Source organism: Mustela erminea, chromosome 16 (assembly GCF_009829155.1).
Source record: "Mustela erminea isolate mMusErm1 chromosome 16, mMusErm1.Pri, whole genome shotgun sequence".
NCBI classification, from domain to species: domain Eukaryota; kingdom Metazoa; phylum Chordata; class Mammalia; order Carnivora; family Mustelidae; genus Mustela; species Mustela erminea.
The window spans coordinates 2,781,773-2,793,396 of NC_045629.1; positions in this window are offsets into that span (position 1 = coordinate 2,781,773).

Here is an 11,624-nt window from a genome sequence, read left to right on the forward strand (position 1 = left end):
GGCTCCCTACCGAGCAGAGAGCCCGATGCGGGACTCGATCCCAGGACCCCGAGATCATGACCTGAGCCGAAGGCAGCGGCTTAACCCACTGAGCCACCCAGGCGCCCACGATGGCTATTCTTGAGACTTTTTTGCATATCAAAAATTCAGTGAATAGGAGCTCCAGCAAAGAAGAAAAACAGAATACCAAATATTTAAATGTCACCTTTCTTTGATATTTGGTTGAGGACATAAAACCAAAAGTTGATTTCAAGATGGCCTCTCCTTTAGCAAAAGCCAAATGGAAATATTTATTCTGATTCTAAACTTCTAAAATCTCTTTTACTGTTTCCAAATTCATCATCCCCCCCACTCATGCCTCTTTTATTCCTTCTGCCCATTCTCCCTGTAGAGAACAAAATGGAGTGTTTCATGTCAACAAGGGCCTGTGTCAAGCAATGACTCAAGCAGTTAAGGTACTGTAGCTAGGACATATTGCTCCACACAACTGATAATGAGCAGAACCAGAGGAGATCTGCAGTGGCCCAAGACCAATTAAATAAATACCTTAAAAAGGGGAGGATTTGGGCAGCAAACTGTCAGACCCTTCAGACATGAACTCTATATGTCTAATCACTTAAAAAAGGCAACTGCCACCAGGGGCTCTGCCCAGTTGATCTCCAAACAGAATGAGATGTGCCACTGTCTGAACATAATAAGCAGTAAGGGCTGAGAGTCTACGTGGACCAAACTGAGGCTATATCTCAACTGCATGAACACAGACTAACTTTGTTTAGTTCATTAACTTCCTACACCCTTCAGTTATATTTATTGTGTGGTTTGTCCTATGTTTTGCTCTGTGTGATGTGTAAAAAGCCTAGTGAATCACATGGTGAAATGTCATTGAGTTTGGAATCATGAATGTGCTTTATAATTTAAATTAACTTTGCTTTAGATTGAATAAAGCTGATATTGTTGAAAGATGCAATTCCTATGTGCACTTTCAAAGCATGCTCATGCACTCCTAAACTCACCAAAAACAATTTTTTTCAAGTTTTTCCCCCCAGTAGATAGTCATGTTATACTATGTTCCCTTTTCAGTCAGTGTCTAGTCAGAATGTGGATTAGTGCACAGTTAATGAGTGAAAAGAATGATTAAATATGACATCTGAATAAAATGAATTGGCTACTAGAGGTGAAGAGAACTCTTAAGGAATGTTAAGTAGTTGCTACAGGATACAGAGACTACCTACAGGGTAGAGGCAGAACACTCAAAGGAGGACACATCTGAAAGAAGGACCACAGGAATGGAATCCAGGACTTCCCGGAGAAGGCAGAGTTGTGCCCTACAGGAAGATGAGGAAGTTTGGTCGGAGGAATTTGCTATCTGGGATGCCAGGGGAAGGCACCCCCCCAGGAAGGACCCAATCTCAAAACTCAAAATCCTCTATGAGGCTTCCTGGGTGGCTATCTGAAGAGCTTCCCCCACAGGTTTGTGCTGCACTGTAGATACCCATGAAAAAAATCTTCCCTGGGTTCTGGCAAAAATTGCTAAAAAGGAGGGGTCAAGTGCTAGAGGCCATCAGGTGCTGCAAGAGCCATCAATAGGAGCTCACAAGGATTTGGCAGAAATCCCTTCCCTTCTGGTGTCAACTCCTTCAAGGACAACTCACTACTAAGACAGCTTAACTATGAGTAAGTGACATAGGAGGAATTCCTACAGGGTCCAGCTCCATAATTACACATTAAGTAATGGCAGATAGAGGGGTTATAAATGAACATATTCATAAGTGAATATATTTCAGTTTACCTCCACAGATTCCAGGTGTACCCGTGTACATCACTGAATTTTTCTACAGCAAAAAGTCAATTCTGTTTATACCTAATAAGATATAGCTGTCTTTATTCCAAATCAAAAAATTATTTCTTATTCCTTTGAATGAGTAGTATAGTCCCAACAGCCATTATATGTTACCTGTATTCTGACTTTTGAGTTGCTTATTTCATTATTGTGATGGGACACAGTGACAAGTGGTCCATCATACAGCAAAAGGAAGAACATGATCATTTCTACAAAGAATTGTTGCCATTCCTGAGTTTTCTTCTAATAGGGAAATGCCAATAACAAAACCAATAGTACGATGAAATAAATAAATAGGGTAAGAGACAGATATAAACTGAAATTATTTATACAGTTTTATTTATACCAGGTACTCAGGAGAGGACTTTCTAACAGGCTGAACCTGGAAAGATGACAGAAGAGTCAGTCATTGAGAAGGACCTAGAGAGAAGAATTCCAGGAAGAAAAACAAAAAACAAAAAACAAAACTAAACTAAATAAAAGTTCAAGGATGGAAAATGATGAGCAGGGTTACAAAATAAAAAGAGATTGACAATTTGCCATAAAAGTAATGAGAGACAAAAATGAGTTCGGAGAGAGAGATAGGAATATGATCATGTAGGCTATGAATTAAATTTTCTTTCTCTCCAATGCATAAGCCATCTGATATCTTAAATATTTAAGTTATTCTCTCTTATTTTCTCTGCATACATAAAAAAGTGAAAACTGATTTGTTCTATAATGCCTATTAAATCTACTTTTATTTGTCCATTTGAATTCCATGATTATATGATAAATTCTTTGCAAAATTATAACCCAATTTTTAGAACTATCTAGAAAGGATGTCTTCACATAAAGACTCAGAGTTACTCACAATCTTTGATTTTACCATCTGTAATTAGAATTAGAAATCATCCTAGCAGCATAAATCATTTCAAAGCATTAATACTTTGAATTATTTTTAAAGTTGTCAAATTACAAAATGAGCCTCTTAAATGATGTCACACCAAATACTAGAGAAGAGTTTTATAGTAAGTTAAAGTATATGTATATCAATTAATCAATATTTTAGTTATGGTTGTTAGAGTGATCACATAAGAAAACATTTGAATTAATGGGAAAGAAAAGTGAATGGGAACTACATTATAAAAGTGCAACAAGTCAATGCTAGTGTTCCCAATACTATAATTCCTATAGAAACTAAGTATTTATTAAAGAAATTGTGAGGAAATTCAAGTATGATTTTTTTCAAAAGAAGAGAAACAAAAGACAATCAAGAAAACAAAAACACTAACTTTTTATATTTGTTTCACTCCAGTTTCACCAGCATAATACTTAAGTGAAACTTTTTACTATGTTTTTTTCTAATTAAGGTGATATGTAAATTTAGACTACTTTGTTATGAAGAAAGTATTATTAATGAAAAAAATTAATTCAGTAATTCTGAAAGGGACATTTAACATAAAATAGAGGCACCATTTAACATACACATGGGGGCACCTGAGTGGCTCATTTGGTTGAGTGTCTGCCTTTAGCTCAGTTCAAGATCCTGGGCTCCTGGGATACAGCGCTGTTTCAGGCTCCCTGCTCAGTGAGGAGTCTTGATTTTCTCTCTGTCTCTGTCCACCCCTCTTTCTTGTGCTCTGTCTCACACTCTGTCTCTCCCTCTCAAATAAATAAATAAAATCTTTTAAAAATGTAAATATATCAATATAAGGCAGATAATTTACATGACATAAAACTTACATAAAATGCATGGAATTAATGTTGAAAATTACATTTTAATTACTGATGTAAGAGTTTTTACTATTATTTCAGTGAGGTAAACCATATTGCACTATACTTTTGTTCTTCAATTCATTAGTAAATTTCTGTCACCTAACCACAATTTTTCATATATTCCTTGTTATATGAAAACATGAATGAAATCTTATGAAAGCAAGATTTCACTATGAGCCTATTTGAACTTTAAACTTTGAAGATAAAGATCACTTAGCTGTTATTTAGTTATATTAATAAGAAAAATTTTTAGGGAAAACAGCTTGCAACTTGTATAGAATGATCCTTAGCATTTTAGATACTGAAACTAAATTCAGCAAACAAAAAGAGAAAAACTTATTTAGACCTTCAAATAAATTTTATCCTTGGCCAAGCACCCAAAATGAGACCACAAAAAAAAAAAAAAAAAAAAAAAAAAGAAGAAGAAAAAAGAAAATTTCCTCTCTTTGCAACTTTTAGGATTCTATCACACTCTAAATATAGTGTTAAGACTTGTATGTTTCTAACATAGATTCCAGCTATCAAAACCTATAACTTTAAACAATTGAGCTATCCTATATATGCCTTTATTATACAAATATTCCTTTCTTCTGTGGTAATTTTTGTTTAATCTGAACTCATTGAAGAAGTTTTCTTTTTCTTTCAAAATAGTTGCTTCCCAAATCCAGTGTTTCATCTTATTATATTTATTTATTTATTTATTTATTTATTTTTTATTTTTTATAAACATATGTTTTTATCCCCAGGGGTACAGGTCTGTGAATCACCAGGTTTACACACTTCACAGCACTCACCAAAGCACATACCCTCCCCAATGTCCATAATCCCACCCCCTTCTCCCAAACCCCCTCCCCCCAGCAACCCTCAGTTTGTTTTGTGAGATTAAGAGTCACTTATGGTTTGTCTCCCTCCCAATCCCATCTTGTTTCATTTATTCTTCTCCTACCCACTTAAGCCCCCATGTTGTATCACCACTTCCTCATATCAGGGAGATCATATGATAGTTGTCTTTCTCCGCTTGACTTATTTCGCTAAGCATGATACGCTCTAGTTCCATCTGATTATATTTAAACCAACCATCCACATTTCCAAGTCTCCCCTTGTCTGCAGCTGTGCATCACGTAGCTGGAAATTGCATGATTTTCAGGTCACTGAGACTTCCTGAGGACTAACAGTAACTGTCACAAGTGCTTAGCATCACTAAAACTTTGACAAAATTATGGAATTTCCTTAACTTTGGGTCTGGAATTTAGTGCTGTGCTCTGTACTGATAAAAATGCCCTTTGAATCAGCAAAGCAAGACAGAGTCAGAAAATACAGAATTAAGTTTTGTATGACCTTTTTGGATCACATGGTTCACAAAACAATCTCTGTCAACAGTCCCTTTCCTAACACTGAGGAGTTAGTCTGTCATAAATCCCATTCCCTCATGTCCCTAAACCTCATGTACATAAACAGAGCTCCAATTTCCCAGCTGAAATGCAGCTTTTATGCCAGGGTCCTCATATACAACTTCATATTGATGAAAATTGTATTGACATTTTATAAGTACCTTTTAGGGTAATGTTCTGAAATAGTTCATGAAAAAATTCTTTCTTTTTAAATATTTTTCATAACATTAAATAAATAGTTTCAACAGAATTTAAAGGCTCCATGTCTTAAATCAGGAGGTCTGCCTTTTTTTTTTTTTTTAAGATTTTATTTATTTATTTGACAGAGAGAGATCACAAGTAGGCAGAGAGGCAGGCAGAGAGAGAGAGAGAGGAGGAAGCAGCCTCCCTGCTGAGCAGAGAGCCAGTTGTGGGACTCGATCCCAGGACCCTGAGATCATGACCTGAGCCGAAGGCAGCGGCTTAACCCACTGAGCCACCCAGGCGCCCAGGAGGTCTGTCTTTTGAGGAATGCTTTTTAATTGGTTGTTATTCTGTCTTTATCTGTCTTATAACTTCATTCCCCATGTAAACTCTTGCCTCTGTATTCCACAATTAACATTAGACTTTGGTCCATATAGATGCTTTCCTTTAAGGAATATATTATTTACCTTTTACAAATCTTACTGGATTTCTTCACTATACCTTTTGTCTCACTATAACTAAGGAATTCTGTTCTCATAATTCAAGGTGGGAACACTGATAAATTAAATTTTCCTACCCTCTTCTAGTAGTAATTCATATTAACCATCACAGGAAAACTTCTATGTGCTCGTTACAATGTGGAGAAGGAAACTTGTGATGAGGTACTCTACTTTGCTTCAAATGGTGTAAAATTAATTTTTAAAATGAGTTAGGCTTGATTATCAACATTTTAAGAGTTACTCATAAATTTTGACCTCAAAGGTTGTGGACTGCAAAGATTAAATTTCTTTATTAGTTGTTAGAAGGTAATGATATCACTTTACTAAAATTTTTCCTCTAATAGATGATCTCAAGGAAGTTGTCAATGGCTAAGGTGACATAGTCACAAGTCACTGATTATACCTTTAAAATGGAAAGATTCTGGGCACCTGGGTGGCTCAGTGGGTTAAGCCTCTGCCTTCAGCTTAGGTCATGATCTCAGGGTCCTGGGATCGAGCCCTGCATGGGGGGGGGGGTCTCTGCTTAGCGGGGAGCCTGATTCCCCCCCTCTCTCTCTGTCTGCCTCTCTGCCTACTTGTGATCTCTCTCTCTGTCAAATAAATAAATAAAATCTCTAAAAAATAAATTAAATAAAATGGAAAGATTCTGCTTTATTATACTGTACCCTTACATTTTGATCAAAATTCTTTAACCATGCCCAATATCATCTTCTAAATTCTTTAAATCTTATCAGTTTTCTGAACATGGAAGTGTGGGGGGGTACATGTGTTCATGTGTATGTAATTCTGCTGGTATGTGCTAATATGTGATCATTCTCCTTGTAGATTTCCAGCAATAGATTTCATACTGCATATCTGTACTATTAAAATTATGTAGGATTCCATCAGACTCAAACAACTTACCTGACAAAAAAACTAGTAAACTATAAGTCTTAGCCAAATTAACCTCATTTTTTTCCTGGTACATAATAAAAGTTATTTTTGTTATCACTCAAAAAACTTGAAAGGATGTCATGAATAATTTATTTGTGTACATTTATCTATTAACTAGTTATCTTAATGAGATAAATTAAGGAAGTCAAAAGAATGGATATTAAGTAAGTTGAAACTCCCTAATGTTGAATGTTATATTTAATTTCAAAAATCAAAGAAAATTATAAACATATACACATTCAAAATGTCTTTATCTTCCTATTGTTTTTATAACTGAGTAAACATTTCCAGATAATATGGTAATAAACTAGATTTTTTTCCTCCTCCATTCCCAGAATAGAATATTTTGGGGGAAAATATCAATTTGTTTCCTGTGAAAATTTTGGCTTAAGACAAGTTAAATATTTGTGTATAAATACATACTGAAAAACATGGTATAAATTACAATTTATTAATTCTGCTAGCCTGTGAAAATATGAATTTAATTAATATTAGGATAGTTTTTGTTTGCCTAACTTCTTTAAAAAAGCAGTTTATTTTTTTCAAATTTTTATTTAAATTCTAGTTAGTTAACATAGCATGCAATGTTGATTTCAGTGGAATTCAGTGATTCATCAATTACTTACTACACCCAGTGCTCATCATAAGTGCCCTCCTTAATACCCATCACCTATCTAGCCCATCCCCCAATCACCTCCCTCCATTAACTGAATTTGTTCTCCATCTTTTAAAGTCTCTTGCTGTTTCCTTCTCGCTTCCTCCACCCCCATATATTCATCTGTTTTGTTTCTTAAATTCCATATATGAGTAAAATTATATGGTATTTTTTTTTCCTCTATCTGACACATTTTGCTTACCATAATACATTCTAGCTCCATCCATGTCATTACAAATGGCAAGATTTCATTATTTTTGATGGCTGGGTAATTTTTCATTTCCACCTCACTTCTTTTTCTATTCAACAATGGAGGAACTTTTGGACTCTCTATAATTTGGCTATTGTTGGTAATACTGCTATAAACATTATGTACGTATGTATGTACATACCTCCTTTGAATTTGTATTTTTGTATCCTCTGGGGAAATACCTAGCAGTGCAATTGCTGGATCATATGGTAGTTCTATTTTTCCCTTTTTGAGGAAACTCCATACTGTTCTCCAGCGTGACTGAACCAGTTTACATCCCAACAGTGCAAGAGGGTTCCCTTTCTCCATATTCTCACTAACACTTGTTGTTTCTTGTGTTGTTAATTTTAGCGATTCTGAGCAGTGTGAAGTGGTATCTCATCACAGTTTTGATTTGCATCTCCCTGATGATTAGTGATGCTTAACATCTTTTCATATGTCTCTTAGCCATCTGGATGTCTTCTTTGGAAAAATGTCTATTGATGTTTGCTGCCCATTTCTTAACTGGATTATTGTTTTCTGGGTGTTGTGTTTGATAAATTCTTAATAGATTTTAGAAACCAACCTTTTAGCAGAAATGTCATTTGCAAATATCCTCTCCCATTCCAAAGACTGCCTTTTAGTTTTGTTGATCATTTCCTTCAATGTGCAGAAGCTTTTTATCTTGATGAAGTCACAATATGTCATGTTTGCTTTTGTTTCCCTTACCTTAGGAGACATATCTTGTAAGAAGTCATTGTAGCTGAGGTCAAAGAGGTTTCTGCCTGTGTTCTCCTCTAGGATTTTTACAGCTTCTTTTCATATATTTAGGTCTTTCATCCTTATGTCTTTATTTTTGTTTGTGTTATAAGAAGGTGCCCAGTTTCATTCTTCTTCATGTTGTTGCCCAGTTTGCCAGAACCATTTGTTGAAAAGACTGTCTTTTTTCCATTGGATATTTTCCCCTGCTTTGTCAGTTTAGTTGACCATAGAGTTGGGGGTCAATTTCTGGGTTTTCTATTCTGTTCCACTGATCTATGCATCTGTTTTTGTGCCTGTACCATATTGTCTTGAGAACCACAGCTCTGTAAGATAGCTTGAAGAGTAGAATTATGTTGCTTCCAGTTTTGTTTCTTTTTCAAGAGTGTTTTGGTTATTTGGGGTCTTTTGTGGTTCCATAAAAATTTTAAGATTGTTTGCTCTGGCTCTGTGAAAAATGCTGGTGGTATTTTGAGAGGGATTGCATTAAATGTGTAGATTGCTTTGGGTAGGATAGACATTTTAATAATGTTTGTTCTTCTGATCCATGTTCATGAAATGCTTTTACATTTATTTGTGTCTTCAATTTCTTTCGTAAGTGTTCCATGGTTTTCAGAGTATGGGTCTTTCACTCTTTGGTTAGGCTTATTCCTAGGTTTTTATGGGTTTTGGTGCAATTGTAAATGGTATCAATTCCTTGATTTCTCCTCCTACTGCTTTATTATTGGTGTATAGAAATGCGGCAGATTTCAGTACATTGATTTTATATCCTACAACTACTATAAATTCATGTTTTAGTTCTAGAAAATTTTTGTGGAGTCTTTCAGATATTCTACATAAAGTATCATTTCATCTGCAAGTAATATGTTGACTGCTTCCTTGCTGATTTCTATGACTTTTATTTCTTTTTGTTGTCTGATTGCTGAGGATAAGTCTTCCAGTACTATACTAAATAGTAATGGTAAGAGTGGGCATCTTTATCTTGTTCCTGACTGCAGAAATAAGTCTCTCAGTTTTTGCCCATTGAGGACAACATTAAATATGGGTCTTTCATATGTGGCTTTTTTGATGTTGAGGTATGTTCCATCTATCCCTATTTTCAATTTTATTAATTCTTTTGAAGAATCAGCTCAAAAGTTTAGTTGACCTGTTCTACTGGTGTTTTTATTTGTTTGTTTCAATATCATTTTCTTCTGCTTTAATCCTTATCATTTACCTTCTGCTGCTGGCTTTAGGTTTCATTTTGCTGTTAATTTTCTATCTCCTTGAGCTATAAGGTGAGTTTATATATTTGAGACTTTTCTGGCTCCCTAAGGTAAGGAGTATTTCAAGATACTTCACTCTTAAGACCATTTTTGCTGCATCCCAAAAGTTTTGGACTGATGTGTTTTCATTTTCATTTGTGTGCACGTATTTTTTTTTTAATTTTGTCTTTAATTTCCTGGTTAAGCCATTCATTCTTTCGTAGGATATTTTTTCATCTCCATGTACTTGTAGTCTTTCCAATTTTTTTTTTCTTGTGGTTGACTTCAATTTTCATAACATTGTGGTCTGAAAATATGCATGGTATGATCTCAGTCTTTAATGCCCTATGTTCATTTGGAAAGAATGTGCATTCTGCTGTTTTAGGATTAAATGTTCTGAATATATCTGTGGAGTCCATCTGATCCAGTTTGTCATTCAAAGCCATTGTTTCCTTATTGTTCATTTTCTGCTTAGATCTATCAAATGCTGTATTGTTATCAATGAATTTCTTTATGTTTGTTACTAAATTTGTGATCTCCCAAGTTGGACAAATAAATATTTACAATTGTTAGATCTTCTTGATGGATAGAATCCTTAGTTATGTTATAATGTCCATCTTCCTATCTTGTTATAGGCTTTGATTTAAAATCCAGTTTGTCTGATATAAGTATGACTATACTGCTTTCTTTTAATGTCCATTAACATGATGGGTGTTTTCTCCATCCCCTCATTTTCCATCTGGAGGTGACTTTCGGTCCAAGATGAGTCTCTTGTAGGCAGCATAAAGATGGATCTTGGTTTTGTTTTCGTTGTTTGTTTGTGGGGTTTTTCGGGGGTTTTGTTTCATTTTGTTTTGTTTTGTTTTTTGTTTTTGTTTTTGTTTTTGTTTTTATTCCTTCTGATACCCTATGTCTTTTGATTGGATCATATGGTCCTTTATGTTCAGAGTGGTTATTGAAAGGTAGATTTTAGTGGCATTGTGTTACCTGTAGAAATGGTGTTTCTGGTGATGTTCCTGGGTTTTTTTGTTTGTTTGTTTGTTTTGTTTTTGTTTTGTTTTGTTTTTTCCTAGTCTTTGTTGCTTTGGTCTTTTTCCTCCCATTCAGAGACCCCCTCAATATTTCTTCCATGGTTGTTTTAGTGATCACAGACTCCTTTAGGTTTTGTTTATCTGGAAAACTCTTTATCTCTCCTTCTATTCTAAATGAACATCCTCACTGGATAAAGTATTCTTGGCTACATATTTATCCCACTCAACACATTAAATATATCTTAGCACTTTCTTCTAGTCTGCCAAATTTCTGTGGTAAGATTGGCTGTGAACCTGGTCTGTCTTCCCTTGTAGGTTAAGAATTTCTTTCCTTGTCTGTGTATTTTGTGAATTTGACTATGATATGCCTTTGTGATGACTGTTTTTTTTGTTTAATTTAATGGGAATTTTCTGTGCTTCTTGGATTTTCATGTCTGTGTCCTTTCCCAAATTAGGGAGGTTTTCAGTTATAATTTCCTCAAATAAACCTTCTACCCCTCTCTTTCTCTTTCTTCATCTTCTGGGATTCCTATGATATGACTGTTATTCTGTTTTAATAAATTTATGAGTCTAAGTCTACCTATGTGTTCTTTGGATCACACAAACAAAGGGAAACCTTTGTTTTCCTCTTCTTTTGAGATTCATTATTTTCCATAAATTTATCTTCTATATCACTTATTCATTCCTCTGATACATCCGTCCTCATTATTATGAAATAACTTTGGGCTTACATGTCAGTTTTAGCACTTTTAGCTTTGGCCTAACTAGATTTTTGCTCTTTTACCTATGCAGTAAGGGATTCTCCAGTGTCTTCTATGTTTTCTCAAGCCCAGCTAATATCATACAATTGTTGTTTCAAGTTCTAGTTCAGACATCTTACTTATATCCCTGGCCATGAGTTATACTTTCCGTTCTTTCTTTTGGGGCGAATTCTTTCTTGTCATTTTGGAAGAAAAAACAAAAAACAAACAAACAAAGAAAAACAAACAACAACAACAAAAAAAAAGGAATGAAAGAAAGTAAAAAAAAAATAAATATAAATAAACAAAATAAATAATAAATTAGATAAAAACTTATTATTATTATTATTATTGTTATTAA